This window comes from Tamandua tetradactyla, chromosome 16, assembly GCF_023851605.1.
Source record: "Tamandua tetradactyla isolate mTamTet1 chromosome 16, mTamTet1.pri, whole genome shotgun sequence".
Taxonomy (NCBI): domain Eukaryota; kingdom Metazoa; phylum Chordata; class Mammalia; order Pilosa; family Myrmecophagidae; genus Tamandua; species Tamandua tetradactyla.
Genome location: NC_135342.1, coordinates 66,901,666 through 66,926,021, shown reverse-complemented (window position 1 = coordinate 66,926,021; position 24,356 = coordinate 66,901,666). Strand labels below are relative to the sequence as shown.

Below are 24,356 nucleotides of genomic sequence, written 5' to 3'. Positions count from 1 at the left end.
AAAAGACTTGAACAGACACCTCTCAGAAGAGGAAATACGGATGGCCAAGAGGCACATGAAGAGATGCTCAATGTCCCTGGCCATTAGAGAAATGCAAATCAAAACCACAATGAGATATCATCTCACACCCACCAGAATGGCCATTATCAACAAAACAGAAAATGACAAGTGCTGGAGAGGATGCGGAGAAAGAGGCACACTTATCCACTGTTGGTGGGAATGTCAAAGGGTGCAACCACTGTGGAAGGCAGTTTGGCGGTTCCTCAAAAAGCTGAATATAGACTTCCGGAGAAGATGGCGGCTTAGTAAGACGCGCGGGTCTTAGTTCCTCCTCCAGAAAAGCAACTAAAGAAATAGAAACAATACGAAACAGCTCCCGGAGTCACAACAGAGACCAAAAAGACAGCGTACCCCATTCTGGAACAGCTGAACGGGCAGGGAGAATCTGCTGCGGTGAGCTACCCGAGGGGCGCGCGTTTTCCCGGCCGGGGCGGCTGGCGACTGGGGTCCCCTCCACGCACGTGGCTCACCGGCCTGACTGGGAACGTTGGATAGCGGGGCCCTCCCGTCACGCTTGGCGTTTCGGGCCAGCTGGGCAATTAGGACCGGCACTCTCCCAAGCAGCGGCGGCCAGCGACCCCCACCTCCACGCGCGGTTTCCCGGGCCGACTGCCGTGCAGACAGACGAGCGCCACGAGCGCCACCTACTGGGCAGGAAAAGAAAAACAGAGCCCAGAGATTTCACAGAAAAAGCTTTCAACCAGCTGCGTAACACACCCAGGGAAATCTGATCAAATGCCCAGACACCAGCAGAAAATAATGGATGACGCTCGGAAAATTGAAGATATGGCCCAGTCAAAGGAACAAACCAATAGTTCAAATGAGATACAGGAGCTGAGACAACTAATGCTGAATATACGAACACAAATGGAAAAATTCTTTAAAAACCAAATCAATAAATTGAGGGAGGACATGAAGAAGACATGGGCTGAACAAAAAGAAGAAATAGAAAATCTGAAAAAACAAATCACAGAACTTATGGGAGTGAAGGACAAAGAAGAAAAAATGGAAAAAACAATGGACACCTACAATGGTAGATCTAAAGAGACAGAAGCTACAATTAGTGAACTGGAGGATGGAACATCTGAATTCCAAAAAGAAACAGAAACTATAGGGAAAAGAATGGAAAAACTTGAGCAGGGGATCAGGGAACTGAATGACAATATGAAGCGCACAAATATACGTGTTGTGGGTGTCCCAGAAGGAGAAGAGAAGGGAAAAGGAGGAGAAAAACTAATGGAAGAAATTATCACTGAAAATTTCCCAACTCTTATGAAAGACCTAAATTTACAGATCCAAGAAGTGCAGCGCACCCCAAAGAGAATAGACCCAAATAGGCGTTCTCCAAGACACTTACTAGTTAGAATGTCAGAGGTCAAAGAGAAAGAGAGGATCTTGAAAGCAGCAAGAGAAAAACAATCCATCACATACAAGGGAAACCCAATAAGACTATGTGTAGATTTCTCAGCAGAAACCATGGAAGCTAGAAGACAGTGGGATGATATATTTAAATTACTAAAAGAGAAAAACTGCCAACCAAGACTCCTATATCCAGCAAAATTGTCCTTCAAAAATGAAGGAGAAATTAAAACATTTATAGACAAAAAGTCACTGAGAGAATTTGTGACCAAGAGACCAGCTCTGCAAGAAATACTAAAGGGAGCACTAGAGTCAGATACGAAAAGACAGAAGAGAGAGGTATGGAGTAAAGTGTAGAAAGAAGGAAAATCAGATATGATATATATAATACAAAAGCCAAAATGGTAGAGGAAAATATTATCCAAACAGTAATAATACTAAAAGTTAATGGACTGAATTTCCCAATCAAAAGACATAGAATGGCAGAATGGATTACGACCCAGCAATACCACTGCTAGGTATCTACTCAAGGGACTTAAGGGCAAAGACACAGACGGACATTTGCACACCAGTGTTTATAGCAGCATTATCTACAATTGTAAAGAGATGGAAACAGCCAAAATGTTCATCAACAGACGAGTGGCTAAACAAACTGTGGCGTATACCTACGATGGAATATTATGCAGCTTTAAGACAGACTAAACTTATGAAGCATGTAATAACATGGATGGACCTAGAGAACATTATGCTGAGTGAGTCTAGCCCAAAACTAAAGGACAAATACTGTAAGGTCCCACTGATGTGAACCGACATTCGAGAATCAGCTTGGAATATATCATTGGTAACAGAGACCAGCAGGAGTTAGAAACAGGGTAAGATAATGGGTAATTGGAGCTGAAGGAATACAGACTGTGCAACAGGACTAGATACAAAAACTCAAAAATGGACAGCACAATAATACCTAAGTGTAATGTAACTATGTTGGAACACTGAATGAAGCTGCACCTGAAATATGGTTTTTTGTTTGTTTGTGTGTTTGTATCTTTTGTTTTTGTTTTTTTTCTTTTTCCTATATATATATATATATATATATATTATTAGTATTATTATTTTAATTCTCTTCTCTATATTAACATTCTATATTTTTTTCTGCTGTTTTGCTAGTTCTTTTCCTAAATCGATGCAAATGTACTTAGAAATGATGATCATACATCTATGTGATGATACTAAGAATTACTGAGTGCATTTGTAGAATGGAATGATTTCTAAATGTTGTGTTAATTTCTTTTCTTTTTTTTGATTAATAAAAAAATTAAAAAAAAAATCTGTAGCATTTCTATACACTAGCAATGAACAAGCGGAGGGGGAAATCAAGAAACGAATCCCATTTACAATTGCAACTAAAAGAATAAAATACCTAGGAATAAATTTAACCAAAGAGACAAAAAACCTATATAAAGAAAACTACAAAAAACTGCTAAAAGAAATCACAGAAGACCTAAACAGATGGAAGGGCATACCGTGTTCATGGATTGGAAGACTAAATATAGTTAAGATGTCAATCCTACCTAAATTGATTTACAGATTCAATGCAATACCAATCAAAATCCCAACAACTTATTTTTCAGAATTAGAAAAACCAATAAGCAAATTTATCTGGAAGGGCAGGGTGCCCCGAATTGCTAAAAACATCTTGAGGAAAAAAAACGAAGCTGCAGGTCTCGCGCTGCCTGACTTTAAAGCATATTATGAAGCCACAGTGGTCAAAACAGCATGGTATTGGCATAAAGATAGATATATTGACCAATGGAATCGAATAGAGTGCTCAGATATAGACCCTCTCCTCTATGGACATTTGATCTTTGATAAGGCAGTCAAGCCAACTCACCCTGGACAGAACAGTCTCTTCAATAAATGGTGCCTAGAGAACTGGATATCCATATGCAAAAGAATGAAAGAAGACCCGTATCTCACACCCTACACAAAAGTTAACTCAAAATGGATCAAAGATCTAAACATTAGGTCTAAGACCATAGAACAGTTAGAGGAAAATGTAGGGAGATATCTTATGAATCTTACAATTGGAGGCAGTTTTATGGACCTTACACCTAAAGCAAGAGCACTAAAGAAGGAAATAAATAAATGGGAACTCCTCAAAATTAAACACTTTTGTGCATCAAAGAACTTCATCAAGAAAGTAGAAAGACAGCCTACACAATGGGAATCAATATTTGGAAATGACATATCAGATAAAGGTCTAGTATCCAGAATTTATAATGAGATTGTTCAACTCAACAACAAAAAGATAGCCAACCCAATTACAAAATGGGAAAAAGACTTGAATAGACACCTCTCAGAGGAGGAAATACAAATGGCCAAAAGACACATGAAGAGATGCTCAATGTCCCTGGCCATTAGAGAAATGCAAATCAAAACCACAATGAGATATCATCTCACACCCACCAGAATGGCCATTATCAACAAAACAGAAAATGACAAGTGCTGGAGAGGATGCGGTGAAAGAGGCACACTTATCCACTGTTGGTGGGAATGTCAAATGGTGCAACCACTGTGGAAGGCAGTTTGGCGGTTCCTCAAAAAGCTGAATATAGAATTGCCATATGACCCAGCAATACCATTGCTGGGAATCTACTCAAAGGAATTAAGGGCAAAAACTCAAACAGACATTTGCACACCAATGTTTATAGCAGCGTTATTTACAATTGCAAAGAGATGGAAACAGCCAAAATCTCCATCAACAGACGAGTGGCTAAACAAACTGTGGTATATACATACGATGGAATATTATGCAGCTTTAAGACAGGATAAACTTATGAAGCATGTAATAACATGGATGGACCTAGAGAACATTATGCTGAGTGAGTCTAGCCAAAAACTAAAAGACAAATACTGTATGGTCCCAATGATGTGAATCGACACTCGAGAATAAACTTGGAATATGTCATTGGTAACAGAGTTCAGCAGGAGTTAGAAACAGGGTAAGATAATGGGTAATTGGAGCTGATGGAATACAGACTGTGCAATAGGACTAGATACAAAATCTCAAAAATGGACAGCACAATAATACCTAATTGTAAAGTAATCATGTTACTTTATGACTGAATGAAGCTGCATCCGAGCTATAGGTTTTTGTTTTGTTTTGTTTTGTTCTTATTATTATTACTTTTATTTTTTTTCTCTATATTAACATTCTATATCTTTTTCTGTTATATTGCTAGTTCTTCTAAACCGATGCAAATGTACTAAGAAACGATGATCATGCATCTATGTGATGATGTTAAGAATTACTGATTGCATATGTAGAATGGTATGATTTCTGAAAAAAAAAAAAAAAAAAAGGTCAGCACAATACTGCCTAATTGTAATGTAATTATGTTGGAACGCTGAATGAAGCTGCATCTGATCTATAGTTTTTTTTTGTTTTTTTTTCTCTTATATATTTTTGTACTTTTTATTTTTATTTGTGTTTTCTCTCTGTGTTATCACTTTATTTCTTTTTCTGTTGTCGTGCTATTTCTTTCTCTAAATCGATGCATATGTACTGAGAAATGATGACCATACACCTATGTGATGATATTAAGAATTACTGATTGCATATGTAGAATGGATTGTTTTCTAATGTTGTGTTAGTTAATTTTTTCTAATTAATAAAAAAAATTAAAAAAAGCAATACATTTCCAAGTTAAAAAAAAAATTGTTCTACTATATTTTCACTAATTTGTCTGAGTACTGAAATTTCCATTAGAATGGTGGATATGTCAATACTTGTGTCTCTTTCAGTCTTTACTTTATATATTTTGATACCATGTTGAAGATTTAGAATTACATGTTCTTAATGAATTGATATTTCAATCATTATTTAGTGTCTTAATGTCTATTGATGCTTTTCTTTGTCATATAGCCTGATTTTTATATTACTATAGCTTCCAAAATGTTGTTTTGTTTATATTTGCCCTATTAATATTATGGTTAATACATTTTTCACACTTTAACTTTCAACATATGAGGGCCTCTTTTATATATGTATTAGGAATATGATCTAATTAGAAAGAGAGTAAAGTGTTCCAATTTACATATACTGTATGTACATTTTGTATTTCTTTGTACTGCAAGGGTTAGTAGAGTACCTGGCACATAGCAAGCACTTTACCTTCTTTCATTCTACTTCCTTTCTGTCCTCTGTCTTATCTCTCTTCTTCTCTCTTACTTCTTGATCTCATTTCCTTCAGGAAATGATTCTCAAACTGAGTATTCACAAGACTCTTGAGGAACTTGTTAAAATGGGGAAACCTGTGTTTTATCCTCAGAGATTCCGACTAATTGGATCTAGGGTAGAGTAAGAAGAAGTATTTTTAGTAGATTTCTCCACTGATTCTGTGATAGGTGGACCTCTTTTAAAAATAGATCTCCCTAGGTGTTTATAGTATATCCACTGAAAGGATTGCAGTTACTGAGTATAACCATTTTCATTTGATAGAAAAGAATATAAAATCACAATGTTAGTGTGCTGGTTTGAAATGATGTATGCACCCTAGAAAAGCCATGTTTTAATCCTAATCCCATTTTGTAAAGGCAGCTGTTTCTTCTAATTCTTATTCAGTATTGTATGTTTGAAACTGTAATTAGATCATATTCCTGGAGATGTGATTTAGTCAAGAGTGGTTGTTAAGCTAGATTAGGTACATCCGTGTCTCCACCCAATTGGGTGGGTCTTGATTAGTTTCTGAAGTCCTGTAAAAGAGGAAACATTTTGGAGAATGAGAGATTTGGAGAGAGCAGAGCGAAATGACATAGACATGAGAAGCACAGTCCACCAGCCAGAGACCTTTGGAGATGAAGAAGGAAAATGCCTCCCAGGGAGCTTCATGAAACAGGAAGCCAGGAGAGGAAGCTAGCAGATGATGCTGTGTTTGCCACGTGCCCTTCCAGATGAGAGAGAAACCTTGACTGTGTTCACTGTGTGCCTTTCCAGATGAGAGAGAAACTCTGTGTTCACCATGTGCCCTTCCACTTGAGAGAGAAACCCTGAACTTCATTGGCCTTCTTGAACCAAGGTATCTTTCCCTGGATGCCTTTGATGGGACATTTCTATAGACTTATTTTAATTGGGACATTTTCTCAACCTTAGAACTGTAAACTAGCAACTTATTAAATTCCCCTTTTTAAAAGCCATTCCATTTCTGGTATATTGCATTCTGGCAGCTAACAAACTAGAACAGTTAGTAATATTTCTGGTCCTCAACTCCCAGGTCAACACAGGATTTGGGTTGACGAGGAGACTGGGAATAACAAAGTTGAGATTTTTCTAGTTTTTTATTGAATGCAGAATATAACTGATCCAAGAAAGGAATTTCAAAGGGCACAGTGATTTCTGTTATTCCCCAAAGCTGGAAATCCCTTTGACTCTAACTGAGGAAAGTGGGGCGCACATCGGGCCTTCTTTTAGGACTTTCTGCAAGCCCTTTTGAAATAAGCAGTTAAAATAGTTTTGGTAAGGACTATTTTAATGTGTCCCATCAATTTGTTCTTCCATTCAATAAACATTTGTTGAGCCAGAAAAAAAAAAAAAAAAAAAAAAAAACTCTAGCACCAAAACAATAAAAAAAAAAAAATCCTAATAATCAAGTCAGATCAAGCCCTCTGACTTCTCTAAGCCTTTGTTCTATGAACTGAAAATCAGCATAAAATTAGCTGTAAAAATCTGTAAGAACAAATATTTGATGATCAGCCTAGTTTTATACTGTTGATGTTAAAAGTATCATTCTGTATTAATTGAAATGTAGCCCTTCCATAGACCAATACTGTCAAGCAGATATGTACAAGGAAAAATTAAATTAAAACAAACTTCAATAAGGAGCAAACATGATATATTGTAATCAACTGAAATACACCCATTAAGTTTGAAAACTTTGATTTCAGAAAGCAGCAGGATCACGGTTTTAATCAAGAAAATTAAAAACAGTTTACAGTTTAGGGTTCATTAGACTAGAGTTATAAAATGCTATATGGTTTAAGAATATAGAGAAAATATCATAAATGACATCAATATAAGCATCATTAAAAATGGAATTAGGGGGCGATGTGATGGTGGCAAATGTCTCTCTTTGTCCTGTTTAAACAAATAACAAAAAGTATAAATACTTAGAACAAGGATGGAAATTAAAAGTTTGATTTGTTGAGTCAGGGAGTCTGTGGACAAATGTATTTCATAATGGTTATGATTAATAATGATGGAAAATATAGAGGGAAAAAAAGGAAATGTGAAGTTCATTTTAAAAAGATTCTTATCCAGAATGGTTAAAGAAAAATTCAGTTTTGAAACGTAAACTAAATGAGATTATTATATATACTCAGAGTAATTAAAATTATAAATGCTTACTATAGGAAAAAAATTAAAACAAAAGAAATTAAAAATAAAACATCAATGACTTCACATGTTCCAATTCTCCTAAAAATTCATCCCCAAAATGAGAGAAATGGCTATTTTCCAAAATTTCCACAACTCCTTTTGGGGGATAAAGATTTTCCTCATAAAATAATCCATTCTCAGGTCATGATTACCTTTTTTCTTTGAAATGTCTCTTTTTCCCACTCAAATATACGTTTCCTAAGGCTAGATTATTGTCTTGTTCATTACAGATTATCAAATTCTAAATGCTAAAAGGGTCTTACTTAAAGAAAATGTGTTTGTCCTTTCCAAAGCACACTGAATACAGAGGTACATCAGGTGCTCACCAACAACTATGGGAAAAGATAGCCAGCCCACTACTCTATCCTGCCCAGTTAACTTTCCCACTTCTGAACTCACACTACCCGGCTGAAAGCTCTTAGCTACCAGCAGCTTAATACATACCCAACAGTCAAGAAAGAACACATAACTAAAATATTGGGGCTTTTCCTGCAGTGTGGTCCTCCTTTTTCTGAACTCTATATCTACTGTTTTAAAAAAAAAATTAATTTTTCAGTAATAAAATCACCTCCCTTTCTAACCAACATAAAGTGTGTATTTGAAGAAGTATTTCTTGCTAAACAATGAGAAAAGACTTAAGAAGGAAATTTAATTAACTTTGCCACTCATTACTGCGTAACATCCAGTCACAGATTTGTAACTATGGCTGAGACCTATGTAACACTATGCAAAACTCTCTCAAAGAAGTTATTGTGGGTTCCTTCTTGGCTTCTCCATATGGCCTACGTTTTCTATTAGGATCCTCCTAGACTCCCTACTGCATTTATTTATTTATTTATTTTTATGGGCAGGTACCGGGAATTGAACCTGGGTCTCTACCATGGCAGGTGAGAACTCTGCCACTGCACCACCATTGTCTACCCCCTATTGCATATTTTTATCTCAAATATATAATAGAATTTTAAAACTTACTAAATACTATAACCAGAATGTGACTCTTAACTAAGAAAGCTTAAACCAAATCGATCTATGCGTCAATCAGACTTTTACTTTTTAGTATATCCAATATAGAATACCAGCTGTCCATAAACTGGTCTTTTTCCTCCCATTGTCTGTGTGTTTTCGTGGCTTTTTTTTTTTTTTTTTGGTGGGGGAGTGAGGGGGTGTGACAAGTCTACTTCCCCTATATGAATAAAGAATGTGTTCACAAAAGAGAATTGGTACACAAGAAAAGGGAGACCAAGGTTAGTGCATCACTGTTTGAATAAGATATATTAAATGTGAGGATAAGCAGTTGTCACTAGAGAGGCAAACACCATTGTGGGACAATGATAGTTCTTTAACCAAGTTTCACTATGGCCTAGAATGATAAAATGTTCAAGACCATTCATCCTTGTATACTCTGGTTTGGGGCTCACAGTGCAACTTTCTGATTATTCTCGGGTACCTCCACACAAGAAATGGAGTGCTCTGGAAAACAGATAATTCACTACAAAAGCATATAACATGCTTATGAATTACAACAGTCTTAATCTAATTTACACATAAGTGAGTCTGAACAGCCTGAATTACCTCTACATGAACCACTAAAATGGAATTTTTGGATTGTCAAGACTAAAGAATAGCTGTGGAACATGTGATCATATCAAGATACCACCACACCCTGTCTATGAAGCCAGCTGATAAGAGGTCTCACGTTCAATTCTCCCTAAATTCCCTAGTAATTACAAGAATCTTCTGTTATGTTTAATTATCCAGAACTAAAATTAACCAAAACAGATTTTTTAAAGATGTATATAAATGTAAACATGCCTACTGAACAATTCATAGCATTAAGATGCATGAAAAGCAATAAGGGCCAAAAAGAAGAGAAAAATGATGACAGTAAAACAAGAACAAGATCCAATTTGACACTAATCATCTAATCATTTTCACTCTCCCCACCTTGGTATTTTTAGAAATCCTAAGATATCCTCAATTATCAAGAAGCATTATACAATCCTCAAAATTTTAATTTTTAAAAAACATGTGCCAAAGAGTATAATGCTAAGGGAGGTTATTGGTACATGGTGTAAATACAGATGCCTTAACTTCCGTACATTTTTTGCTATCTTTCAAATAACGAAGATGTACAAATTTAGTAATAAAATTTGTCTTGAAAACGCTTAAAATCACAAAAACAAATAAAGCAAAATGGCAAATTTTCAAACTAATGTCATTCATCCCAAAAGGACAGTCACATGAGGAAGAAAAAAGGAATGTCATTATTGCAGGGTGCTGAAAATAGATAATTAATACTTTAAAATGTCACCTTACGTGTGAGACTAAAGCAAAAATGCTTATTTGTTACAAAATTTATATTTTGACTAGAACATTTCCTAATATAACTCATGTAGACAGTTTGATTGAATGTCATAAGTACTTGGAATCTCAGGTAGGACATGAGATTTTGTTGGTTTGTCCAGAGTGATGCACCGATGAATCCCAGAGTGATTTGATCAGTGACTGGAAAAGTATTTGCAAGCCCCCTTCGGGGAGTGGTGAGAGTGGGGAGAAAATCAACTTCCCCAAGTTGAATTCTTGATATTCTCACAAGCAGTGTGGACAACCAAAGCTATAGGATGAGCCCCCAGTCTTGGGGGTTGTTCATATGAAACTTAACCCCACAAAGGATAGGTCAAGTCTACTTAAAATTTAGGCCTAAGAGTCACCCCCAAGACAGCCTCTTTTGTTGCTCAGATGTGGCCTCTCTCTCCAGCCAACATGACGAGCAGTCTCACCACCCTCCCCCTCTCTGCGTGGGACATGACTCCCAGGGGTGTGGACCTTCCTGGCAAGGTGGGTCAGAGATCCTGGAATGAGCTGAGACTCAGCATCAAGGGACTGAGAAAAACCCTAGAATGAGCTGAGAATTAACATCAAGGGATTGAGAGAACCTTCTTGACCAAAGGGGGAAGAGTGAAATGAGACTAAGTGTCAATGGCTGAGAGATTCCAAACAGAGTGGAGAGGTTATCCTGGAGGTTATTCTTATGCATTAAGTAGATATCACCTTGTTGTTCAAGATATAGTGGAGAGGCTGGAGGGAACTGCCTGAAAATGCAGAGCTGTGTTCCAGTAGTCATGTTTCCGGATGATGACTGAACAATGATATAGCTTTCACAATGAGACTCTGTGAATGTGAAAACCTTGTGTCTGATGCTCTTTTTAGCTACTATATCAACAGAAGAGTAGAACATATGGAATAAAAATAAATAATAGGGGGAACAAATGTTAAAATAAATTTAGTTTGAAATACTAGTGGTAAATGAAAGCGAGGGGTAAGGGGTATGGTATGTATAATCTTTTTTTTTCTGTTATCATTTTATTTCTTTTTCTGTTGTCTTTTTATTTATTTTTCTAAATCAATGCAAATGTTCTAAAAAAATGATGAATATGCAACTATGTGATGATATTAAGAATTACTGATTGTATATGTAGAATGGAGTGATATCTTAATGTTTTGTTCGTTAATTTTTTTTAATTAATAAAAAAAGTTAAAAAAAATCAAAGGCAATAAATACTCAAAAAAAAAAGGACAGTCACACTTATCTTAAAAGCATTTTTTCCACAGGATGACAAGTAAAAACATTAGAAAGTGATTTCAATACTATGATAAATTTTCCCTACCATATCTTCATGATCCAAGTCCTGTTAATTCTGAATACAAAATTCCAAGAATGGGAGTGGAGGAGTCCATAGAAAATTAAGGGTAGTAGAGTATTCATTTTTAATTCATGTTTTTGACATAAACTAGTTAGAAATGGAAAGGAGCCCCTTTGACAACACCCTCAAAAACTATAAAATACCTAGGAATAAATTTAGCAAAAAGGTATAGGAATTATATGAAGAAAACTATGAAATCTTCATTGAAGGAGCTAAAAAGCAAGACCTGAACTCACCATCATGAGGAAAACTTATCATTAAAAAATGTCAGGTCTCCCAAAATTGAAATATGAAATATATTACAATCCCAAGGACAATCTCAATGGGTTTTGAGACTTCCTGAACTCAATAAAATTATTTTCAACCCACAAAGACATAAGAATAATGTTTAAGAACAGTCAAGAAATTGAAAAAGTACAATGAGAGGAACTTTTCTTAATAGATAGTAACTTTCTATAAAACTATTACACTCAAAGTAAAATAATAGTACAAGAAGAGAAAAACAGAACATCCAGAAAGGGAACAAACATTCACAGGAACATATGACAAGGTAAAATTTCAATCTGTTGAGGAAAAGATGTTTTATTTAGTCCTGGCATAGCTGGCTCTGTATACAAAGAAAAACCATGTAAGACCCCCTACCTCACACTATATAAAAGTTTATTCTATGCAACGTCTGCCCCAGGTTCGAGAAAGGAGGCTGGCTGTAAACTACAGCAGCAGAGGCCTTCTACATATAAAATAGGAGTCAAAAACAAAAAATTAAAATAAAATAGGTTAAAAGAAAAAAAATTTTTTTCTAGATGGATAAATATGTTAGTGTTAATTTTTTTTAATCACAATATCAGAAGAATATTTAGGTGAATAGTTGTATAATTTTGGTGTGGAAGAGACTTTTCTAAAACAGATTCAGAAACTACAGAGGAAACAATGAACTTACATGACAACTTAAAAATGGCTGTGACCAAAACGTGCACACTGATGTTCATAGAAATATTATTTACAAATGCCAAAAGACAGAAGCAACCAAGTGTTCATCAGCTGATAAATGGATAAAAAAAAAAATGGTACATGCATAAACAATGGAGTATTATTCAGTCGTAAAAAGGAATGAAGTCCTGATACATAGGACAACCTGAATGAACCCCAAGACATCATATTGAGTGAAATAAGCCAAACATAAAGGACAAATATCTTATGATCTCACTGTTTTGAAACAATTAGATAAGCAAATTCATAGAGTCAGAATGTAGAACACAGGTTACCAGGAGACAGGGCAGGGAGAGGGAATGGGAATTTAAGGCTTAAAACGTACAGGGTTCTTATTTGGAATGATAGAAATGTTTTGGTAATGGATGGTGGTGATGGTGCAGTTAACAGCACTGTGAAGTGCAGTTAACAGCACTGAAATGTATATATCTAAATATGACTAAAAGGGTAGATTGTATATATGATAACAAAATAAAAATCTAAAAAAATCCACAGAACTGGACCTTTGTTAAAATATGGACTTTAGTACTTCAATTGTAAAAATATGCTATCATAACCTGTAACAAATGCCCCACACAATACAAGGCATTAACGGCGGGGTGGTATATGGGACTCCTATATTTTATTCATGATTGTTCTGTAAACCCACAACTTCTCTAATAAAAATAAATAAATAATGAAATGTCTGTGACAAAAGGTTGAAAGAAAAAAATTAAACACAAGAAAAGTGCATGTGCAATATGACAAAGAAATTCTCTCATAAAGCGATCCTATAGGAGAAAAAAAGGAGAATCAAAAGAAAAATAGACTAAGGTTATAAACAGACAATTTTCAATAAAGGAAACTCAAATGGCCAATAAACATATCAAGAGGCTAGCCAAATGCCAATAAGCATATCAAGAGGCTAGCCCCAATAATCGTCAGGGAAATTCAAGTTAAGACAAAATTGAGAGATCATTTATATCATAGTAGACTGGTAAAAATTAAATTAACAGTTTCACATCTAGTGATGTGATGATATGGAAACCCCACTGCTTGTAGGAACAGCAATCATTAAAAGCTTTTTTAGATAATCTGGCAATTATATATTGATATTTAAAATATATATATATCTGTTAATCCACACTACCAACTTGGAGACACTAGCCTGAAGAAATAAAAACATCAGAAAATAAGATTATAGGTACAAAGATGTTTGTTCTAATACTGTAGCAGCAAAATCTAGAAATAACCTCATGGGTCACAGGAAAATAGCTGACTATATTATGGTACACCCACACTATGAGAGATGTGATATATATTTGAGCTGTTTAAAAGAACAAGATAGCATTATATTTACTGAAAATAAAATTTAAGAAAAGCTCGTTTTAGAGTAATATAAACAGTGCAAGCTCTCTCTGTAAAAAGAAAGAATCCTTATATATGCAGATTTATTAGTATATACATGATTAAACATGGAGAAAAATATAGAAGGATACCCATAAGCTAATAAAATGATTGGGGAGTAATACTGGAGGGGTTCAGGGAAATTAATAGCCTTTAAAAACCATGTCTTCATGTATTTTTCCACTTATTAAAATGGACACTTACTAGTTTGTAAATTAAAAACAGATTTTAAATTATAGAGCTATGGGTACATGGGTGGTTCAGTGGTAGAATGCTCGCCCATCTATGCATCAAAAAAAAAAAATTACTGAGCTATAAAAGTAGACTATTCAAAACCAAAGTGAGAGGCAGTAGCAAATTAATCAACTATCAATGTATTTCCCAAGATGGGGAAAAAAGACCGAAGAGATGTTCCCTATTACTGGTTTCCACAATATGAAGAATTACATAACAGGTATTAAAATTTTTTTTAAAAAAGGAAAGAAAATGACAGGAAGAGCAGACTTCTTTGTTGCCTCTTAAAGCTTTTGCATAAAAGTCTGTGTAAATAACAGAAAAAAGGACAATGTTAATTTTAGAAGTACACATCTAAGTACTCTTATATTTTCAAGACTTGGAGGTTTTGTACTGTTTTCTAAACCCGAAAATAAATTTCACTGACATCAACACGACCAGCTACAAGTAAATGACCTGCAGTAGATTCCTACAACTCAGTCAGGATCCTGACTGCGTTAGGCTCTAGTGTTGACCTATTATGGCAGGTCTGAGCACCTGAACAATTTTTTCACGTTATTTTTCATTCATATCATTTACTAAGTCAAGTGACCACTAAACGCCAGGCACTATGCTCTGTACTAGGGATACCATAGTAAATCTGATCGTTCATATCCTTTGGAAGCTCAGGGAAAAACAGACAAGTGTTGGACAAGTACTAAAAAAGTGCTACCCTACTCTTTGCCTGGGAGTATAGAAGAAAGAATAGTTCACTGGATGGCAGGAAGAAAAGAAAAGCATTCCAGGTATACGCAGGACATGGACAGTAAGTATGAAAGAACACAAAGGATTCAAGGAACAACAAAAAGTTGTGTGTGTAAATAAAAATAATACAACCAAATGGTGGTAAAATCACAGTGAAAGCTACTTCATTCTAATTTCTTGAATAATCAACACAATTTATTAAGCTTTCATCGTGGAACGTTTGTAAAGAAAATAAACAGTCCATGCCCTCAATAATATGAGACAAATTAAATACACATTTCAAAAATAAAATATATTGTGCACAATCATAAAAAGAGGCTTTCATCTTACAATAAAAGTTTTTTAATAATTTTTTAATAAGAGATATCATGGGCTTACAGAACAATCCAGCATAAAATACAGGATTCCCAAATACCACCCTATTATTGATACCCTGCACTGGTATGGTACATTCTTATGATAAGGTTTTTTCCCCCTTCAATAGTCATACCAAAAAACCAATATCTACAAAGATTCAACTCTACACTGTATGCCTAAATATTTTGTTCGTTTTCCCAACCAGCCATCTCAACCAACTATTTTCACAATACTTTTAAAAGTATAATGCTTTCAAAATTTTAAAAAGTGGAAAGTGAACCAAATCTTTGTGCAGACTTAAAAAATATATATTTAAAAAAATTTACATAAATTTTTAAATTATAAAAAGAATTAACTTTCCTTCCTTTTTCTCAACTTGAAACTGAACAATTTCCCAATCGTGAGGTTCAGTAAATAGCTCACAAAATTGAGCTGCAGAAACATAAAAGGAGCTCCTTTTATTTTGAGTTGTACAACTGCCAAATCATTTAGAAAGTTTAGTTCTTTTACCAAATACTCTATGACTGGTCTTAATTTTAATTCAAAGGCTTGTGAGAATGGGGGTGAAAAAAGTTAATCACGTACCAAAGTCTAAATTCAATGTCTTTCTCATATTTACTATTCTGAAAAATCCATAAAATTAACCTCAAAGCCTAAGAAGTTGAAAAGCCTGAGTTGCTCAGTACAATACAAATACAACCAGATATAACAAGCTGAAGTTAGTAAAGAAACTGCCTATCAGGTTACAATAAGACTGCTGTAACAATGAAGAAGGAGGAGTAAAAAACTACTTGCCTTTAAAATGCCTTTCTTCAAAGTACAAAGGTCACATATTTTTCCCAACTTTAAAAAAACAAAGACTTTTCTCCTTCTAAGTTTATTTCATTTTCATTCATATCATAAATGAAATAAACTTAGAAGAAAATATACTAGTTTGAGATGGCTGGTTGGGAAAACTAACAAAATATTTAGGCATACTGTGTAGAGTTCATTGAATCTATGTAGATATTAGTTTTTTGGTGTAACAACATATATAGCTTATTAATTTTACCTCTCTAAAGTTCTGAGTATGCTAAAAAAAAAAAAAAAGCAAAACTTCCAAGTACTTGGTGAAAAAAAAGCATTTATTTCAATCATATTATCCTACATCTTGACCTTTTATGCTAAGCTCTGAACTACACCCAACTCAACAAGCTTGGCAATTTTTTTTTTCTACTTCTTGACCCTTCAAATTTGACAGGAGATTGTTCTTCCAATAACCAAACTCATGCCAATTAAGTATTTCGTGTAACTCCTTCAGGGAAGAAAAACACCTTACATGTAATTTCAAAGTAGAAATTACACCTCTTTTCCCCTTTTTCTTTCCTGCCTTCACTGAAATAAAATTTCCTACGCCCCCCCAAAAAAGGCAGCTGGAAAAATCTTAATACAAGCATTTTGACAAAGATATGATTCTTAAAACCTGTAAGCCAAGAAATATAAGAGGTTATACAAATCTATATGCTCTCAGTTTTAAAATTGCTTTCTCCTTTAAATACCAGTCTTCATTAAAGAAACCGAGTAAAAGCAACTAAGAAATGAAAAAAAAAAATCATGAACTCAATTCATAAAGCAAAGAAAGGTTAAATTATAAACAACTAAAACAGCCAAACAAGCTGTTGCAGTTTGATGAAAGATAATCATTTTAGATTTTTGGAAGCTAAATGCAACTAAGTCTTAGAGCTTTGATATCAATTAAATTCTGCTGTACACAGAAATTTTTAAATCCTCATAAAATGTAAATAAGGGGATTAAGCATTGCAAAAATCTGTTTTGGTATGTGGTTTCCCAATTCAACTTTTTAAATTAAAAATAAGCTTAGTTGTTTTGGAAAACACTGGTTCGACTTTTTAATTCTGTGCAAGTTAAAGAGTTTATAAAACACAAGAAACTTTTTTTGGCACACCAATGAGTTAAGACTTCTTTTTAAAGTAAAGTAAATACTGGGATGAAATAACACCAAACCATCAAGGATGGATCAGAGGCAGAATTCTCACCTGCCATGCCAGAGACCCAGGTTTGATTCCCAGACCCTGCTCATGTGAAAAAAAAAAAAAAAGAAAGAAAATCACCAAACCATTGCTGGCAAATTTCTGTACTTGACCGCTTTACTCAAAGTTCACTCCCAAACCTAGAACTACTTGTCAGTGAAATACCAAAGAACAGGCAACCACTTTCAAAAGAAAAATGAACTGAGGTCTCCTAAACACTAATGTTAGTTTCAAATACAATCCCAGCAACCTGACAAAAGTAGACATTCAAGCATATTCTGATCAGTGAGGCACTAAACAGCACTTTGCTTATAATTTGGAAAGCAAAAGGACACTTTTTCGAACTGAATGCAAACCTAAAAATGAATGACATTTAAATATCAGATTATACCATGAAATGAAATGAATGAAATAACATCTATCTGATAGCTCTTCCAATACTTTGTTTTAAAAGTGTAACTCAGAAATAGAACATTTCAGTGGTATCTACAAGGAGATACTTTGTGAATGAATGAGCATTTCCTAAGTGTTAAGTGCTGTCAGCTCCTTTAAAACAGAAAAAAAAAAAAAGGCATAGCTTCCAAGTAAATACAGACTCACAAAACTCACTAATATCTAATGTAACTATTATAATTTTTTAAATTCTCCTTAAAACAAGTTGACAAGGATGGGTCACGGTGGCTCAGCAGGCAGAGTTCTCGCCTGCCATGCCAGAGACCCGGGTTTGATTCTTGGTGCCTGCCCATGTTAAAAAAAAAAAAGTTGACAAAAACATTGAGCATTTACCCTAAAAACAATGCCTTGTACTGTACCGAAGCATCAGATGACTTGTACAGGAATTTATTTTCAGTCTCATTTCAATCACTTGGTAAGAAAAATGCATTTATATATGGATGAGAAGTATTAAAAATTTTTGACTCAGTTCAAGTAAGAAATTTAGATTTCAGTAGTCACTAGACTGCTGTGCTCTCGAATAAATTATTTCTCTTTTGCAAATCTAAAAACCCAGGCTCAGATGTGAATTGCCCGTGATGCACTCACACTCACCTAATCGGTGAATTACTGTGAAATGTTTTTTATCCAAACATGCTATATACAAGCATACTTTAGGAGTGGTATAAAAGGAATGAGATTATGATACCTAGAGGTCCATATTTTTTCAAACCAAAAGTCAAGATGCATATAGTCTGACAAGTATTATGGAGAAGTGAATATTTTAAATCCAACTACCCCCAGAAAACCCAATACACGAAGTCGACACAGTATTTTTAAACTGACTAAATTCTCTTATGTAAAGGGGAGGGGAAGAAATCACTGAACCACTTCAGGCAGCCAGCAAAGGTCATTACCATACAAAACACCTGAAAGTTTACAACACTAAAAAAATCTTTGCTCTCTTCTGTTAAATATCCCTTTATCATACAAAAATGAAATGAAATAAAATAACTCTGCTTTCTACCTAAATCAGATTAATATTCTTCATAAGATTTCCATGCCATGGACATATAACACCAAGAAAAATATACAAGTGTCATTAAAAACCCAAAACCTAAGTGCTAAGCACTGCAAGGTAATTCACAAAATGAGACAACATTTGACAGCCTTCTCGCACCCACCCCCAAAAAAGCATTTAATCTGCTTTATAAACATTTACTATTGAAATACATACTGGGCGGGTGGTTTGACGGATCTCCTACACACCAAACCCTAATAGGGAAATGTAATCAACCCTCCTAACTCTTTCAGGCAGTCAAGGCGGTGAGATCGGGAAAATTATCAGAAACTGACGTCAGTAGGATAAAGTGTTTGAGAGAAGGGTAACCGGTATATTCGCAGGTGAGTTAAGAAAACAACAACCAAAAAAAAAAAAAAAAACAAAAACGGGCAATTGGGAAAGAAGTTGGCTGGAAGGTTAGAGGGAGGAGAGGTAGATGTCCGGTTCTGTGAGAACGGCATTGCAGAGGCAGACAGCGTTTGACTGAGCATTTGGAAATGCTAACGAGTTTCTGTGAGAGACAAGATCGGGGTACAAGATACAAGTACGTCGATACGTGGCTCAGAGAAGACACGCGGAGGTGGGCCCGCCCCGCTAACCCTAGGCTCCCTGAATGAGCCCTCAAAGGAAGATCGCAGCCTGAGAAAGTCAATGGGTTCAAGGAGGCCCGCACCCGCCCAGCAACGCCACAGCACGGAAAGCCGCCGCGCGCTGAGCCTCCAGGTCCAAGACCTCAGGGGCGGCCCTCAAGAAGTCGGAGCAACCCCTGGGGCGCCGGGCCCCTCCTGGTTCAGCTTCTGTCCTGTCTTCTCACCCCTACTGCCTGAGACCGGACCTCTAGTGTTGACAGGATGTCTCCGGCCGAGCACTTGCGGCAGCCGCTGGGCAAAAGCAGCAGTATACTCTCGGCGCCGCAAGTGACACTCACCGGCCCGAAACCTCGAATGAAACCAGCAGCTTCGGGGGCGGCGGCAGCAGTAGCAGCAGGAACCGAACATCCAAAATGGCGGCTCCCTCGGCCTCACCACCGCTACTGCAGGCGGAGGGATCCTAACGAGGGAGGGAGTTTTTAACTAACTTTACGCACTGTGGCAGAAACTCCGCGTCCCCGTCCTCTCTCTTTGTCGATTCTGCGTCCCCACTGCAACTTCTCGCGCTTCCCCTCTCCTATTATTCAAGAGCCCGGACCCCGCCGAGGACTATTTGCCACGGAGGAGGCGACTGCCCCTGGCCAAGCGACGCAAAGCGTAGCAAGGTTCAGGGCTGTCACTGATGACGCGAGACGTTGCTGCCGAGTCACCTCTGCGGTGAGTCTGAGTGAGAAAGATCCGACAAACCCCGGCGCCGATGGACTTTGGTTCCGCAAGGCGGGTGAGAGACCTGGGCTATCAGGAAGAGGCGGGGGTCACCTGAAGGGGCGGGACTAGCAAGGTAGAGGAGGAAGTGGGAGAGGCCAGGCAGCTGGGGGCAGAGTACGCTGATCCGCTTAAACCGCAGAATCCTCTTTCCGAGTACCTGTGAGACCTTAGCCTTCTCTTAGTTCAACTTCAGAAACATGCTCCAACTGATCCTGAATTCTGCGGTTTATAGTATCTTTGTAACATATTGCATGAAAGGGAGGATGACTCAGAAGAATGGGTTCCAAGCAGTACCTCCTGCGCTGGACAATTTATTTAAACTCGGAACCTCCGATTCCTCACATATAAAAAAAGAGAGGGCTTGAACTACCGTAAACTTCCAGTGTGGACTTTCTGTTTGTGACTTCATAAACGATTGAGTTGAGCCAAAGAAAGTTTGACCAGCCAGTTCCTAGCCTGATAAATAATTACTAACCCTTTACAAGATTATTTTCCATGTGAACGTTAAGAGCACGATGATATCTTGGTCCATTTAAAGGAAAGATTAACTACCCAGACTAAAACCTTCAGGAAAATTAGTGATAAAATACCGCTAAAAGGAAATAAAGCACAGCACCAAACTAGATGCCTAAATGAACAGATTTAAACACAAATCTTAAGTTTAAAACCTGAATGATACAGCTAAGACCTTTCTCTTTTTTTGCCTTAGGCAGTTATTTCCATGTAAGAATTTCAAAACTAAAAAAAAAAAAAATGAGCTGGGTAGTCCCACTGTGCAGCTCTGTCCTCAAGCTACTGGAGCATGCTAAGTGACCGGACAGAAAGGAAGCTAAGAGCATAATACTAGTAATTTTTATTATTATTAAGTATGGCTATCACCCTTTACAAAGCACCTCTGTATATATCATCTAATCCTCCCAACAACCTCCTGAGTTAGACTGGGCAAACTTGAATAACTCAGTTTTACAAATAAAGAGACTGAGGTTCAGGGAAACTTGGAATTGCGGAAGGAACTTCCGGCCTCAACCTTCTCCTTTCTGCCCTCTGCCACTGGAGTTCTGCTATCCTCTGGTGCCATTGTGCAAATTAGGAACTGGTAATACCCCAACATCCCCAAACACACACACATGCAAACACACACACACTGGGTGAACTGAGACCATAGCAAATGGTTTGGGGATTGGAATGCTTATGGAATTTAGCCCCATCCTATCCTCTCCCTTGCACTACTCTACACAGCAGCCTTGGATTGCATAAACTAGTACATAGTAGTGTGAAACTACAACACTGTAATGATGACGTATCTCTTGATTCTTCTGAGGGATAACTGTGGCCCAAACAGGTACCAAGGTACACTTTGGAGTTTCCATAAAAGTAACAATTTTGCAGGTTGCAAAGCAGAGGTAGCTAAAGAGTTAGCTTTCAGTTTGTGGAAAGTCACAAATGTTTACTTAGAGTTGGGAATTTAAATGTTTACTAATATTTTGTAGTAAGTGTTTGCTAACCACAAAAGAAAAGTTAAGAACACCTTCTTAAAGGAGAAAAGTATCTTTTTCTGCTTATTGGCAGAATACTAAAGAGAAAATTATAAAATGTAAAACCTACATGTAGTTTTTACTTATATTTATTTTTATTTATAATTACCAAACACCTCTCCCATGCAACTAAAAATTTAAAACAATTGACCCGGTATAAAGTGTGGTAATCGTTAGCCTGTGATTTTTAGTTTCCCTGGGCAATGATTAAAGCCTGGAAATGCTTACTCCTCAGCTTCTCCAACATAATCCCTAATCCAAAATAAATAAATTACAGTACACTAAAATCCATACAATGGAATACTATGTACAATAAAATCCATCAATAGACTACTAGGTTGCCAATGAAAATAAAGCTATAGTATCTTTATTATCATGATATGCCAGATTTTTAAAAACAATATTTCAAAACAGTATGATAGGGGTTGCACTACTGTGTGAACTGGAGATGGGGGTGGCCCGGGCATGAAGTGGAAAGAATTGAAAAGAATTCAGCTCAACAAACAGATTTGATCTCAAATGCAACATGGTGGGAGTTCAAAGATCCTAGAGGGGCTAACAGAGTAGACCAGATGATGAACCTGGAGAAGATGGGACACAAAGGATTCCTGCTGGAATTTTGGCTCTTTCCTCCTCTCCAGATGGTACCTTCAGGTGCATCCTTATTGGAAGCAGCTGTGACCAGCAAGGGCTTAGTGGTATGGGATACATTGTTAGTAGGTCAATCAATAAATCTGGAAAATGGCCAGTTCCACCATGATGACTGAGTTTCTTTCTCCTCATGGGTTTTGCTGTAGGGTGGAAGCTAAGGTTTCAACATTCCATTGTTATTCCTACTAATATGTACTTGGCTTCCTTGGTAAGGAGTCTTCTCATCATTAGTGCCACCACACTCGACCAGAATCTTCAAACACCCATGTACTTTTTCCTCAGGAGTCTGTCCATCTTAGATATGTGCTTCATTTCTGTAATTGTCCCCAGTGCCTGTGTCAACTCTCTCACTGACAACAGGGTCATTTTAGTGGCTGGGGGTACAACTCAGATCTTCCTAGTCCTTTACTGTGCCTGCGTGGAAATATTATTATTCACCATCATGGCCCAGGATTACCCTGTGACTGCTTTTCTCTGTGGTCTGGTCTATGCAGATGTGCACAGTGGTAACACTTTCCAGTTGTCCTTCTGTCAGTCCATTGTTATGCACCAATTTCTCTGTGACATCCCTTCTCTACTGAGGCTTTCTTGCCCTGACACCTTCAACAATGAATTCTTAATTGTGTCTGCCATGAGGTTTGGTGTTGGCTGCTTTATCTTCATTGTCATATCTTATACTCACCTATTTTCTACTGTGCTCAAGTTTCCAACCAATGGAGAGTGAGGAAAGACCTTTTCCACCTGTGTCCCTCACATCATTGTTGTATTTGTCTTCTTTAGCTCAACCTTATATGTGTATTTAATGCCATCTTCAGTGTCAGACATGTTTCTGGATATGATTTTCTCTGTTTTCGATTCCATAATTCCTCCATTTTTAAATCCCATTTTCAACAGTCTTAGAAACAAACAGACCAAGGGAGCACTGAAAAAAAATAATGCAAACTTTTCTGCAGGAAAAATATTAGATGAATTTCAAGTTTTTCTAAATGCTTTCATATCAAGTTGATATATACACACACACACATTTTGATATTCATTTAGCTACAAATGCTATTACTGGATTGATAAAAATTACTGCTGTACTTTTACGTGCTTATTTGCCTTTTGATCACATTAGTTGATTTAGAATGATATGTAGGAAAGGGATAGAAGTGTATATATAATATAAAACCAGGAATTCTTAGGATTTTCATTGAGACTGCCTCTTCAAAACTTCCCTCATTGTGAGTCTAGGGACTCACACATATCTATAGTGATTATTTCTGCCTAAACATTGCTCTTTCGCTTAAAATCTTCAAAATCAGTGAGGACATATCAAATTCGTACTTTATAATGAGTTGATAAAGTCAAGGGTATTGTATCACATGTTAAATACTAATAAATGGATACTAAATTTGTCACTATAGATTATTATATATAATCAACATTTATCAATATTAAAAATTATATTCAAGAAAATATTGATAAATAATAAAGAGATCATTTGCTAGTTATGTTATTGATCCCAATGCAGATAAAATTTAAATAATTATTTAATCAATAAATTCATTTTAACTTCTTACAAATTGAGATCCTTATATGTGGAGTAAAACTATAGAATGAAATAAGTGATAATACAATCTTTCTACAATTTGAGAAATTAAAAGTTGGTTTCTAAGTTAAAAATTGCATAAATTGTGTTTTCGATTTCTTTCATAAACTGCAGAAAACATCACTTGATTCCAGAATCAGGAAGCATGTGCCCTCTTGAGATTTACCCATATTATTGCATAGATCAATAGCTGAACATATTTTCATTATATGGATGTACTAAGGTTTGTTTGTACCTTCATCTGCTGATAAACACAGAGCTCTTTCTGGTTTTGGCTTAATATTTAAATTGTTATAAATATTCAAATGCAGGCTTTGTCTGAACATATGCTTTTATTTTTCTTGATAAAATACCTAAGTGTGGGACTGCTGGAGCACAACGTGAACGTATATTGAACTTTATAGGACGTTGTCAAATTGTTTTCCAAACTGA

The 24,356-nt window shown here is 36.2% G+C and overlaps 2 protein-coding genes across 10 annotated transcripts in view; one reads left to right on the top strand and one right to left on the bottom strand.

Moving 5' to 3' along the window:
• AP1G1 (adaptor related protein complex 1 subunit gamma 1) overlaps positions 1-20,113 on the bottom strand; it is a 131,325-nt gene extending 111,212 nt beyond the window's left edge. For 2 of the 6 annotated variants that reach the window (XM_077132916.1, XM_077132922.1), the window contains exon 1: positions 19,718-19,870. The gene's annotated coding sequence lies outside the window, so the exon portion shown is untranslated. The other 4 variants (XM_077132917.1, XM_077132918.1, XM_077132920.1 and 1 more) reach the window with 4 other exon arrangements.
• The window catches only part of ATXN1L (ataxin 1 like), a 32,935-nt gene continuing 28,541 nt past the window's right edge, over positions 19,963-24,356 (top strand). For all 4 annotated transcript variants that reach the window (XM_077132923.1, XM_077132924.1, XM_077132925.1 and 1 more), the window contains exon 1: positions 19,963-20,160. The gene's annotated coding sequence lies outside the window, so the exon portion shown is untranslated. The remainder of the gene's footprint in view (positions 20,161-24,356) is intronic.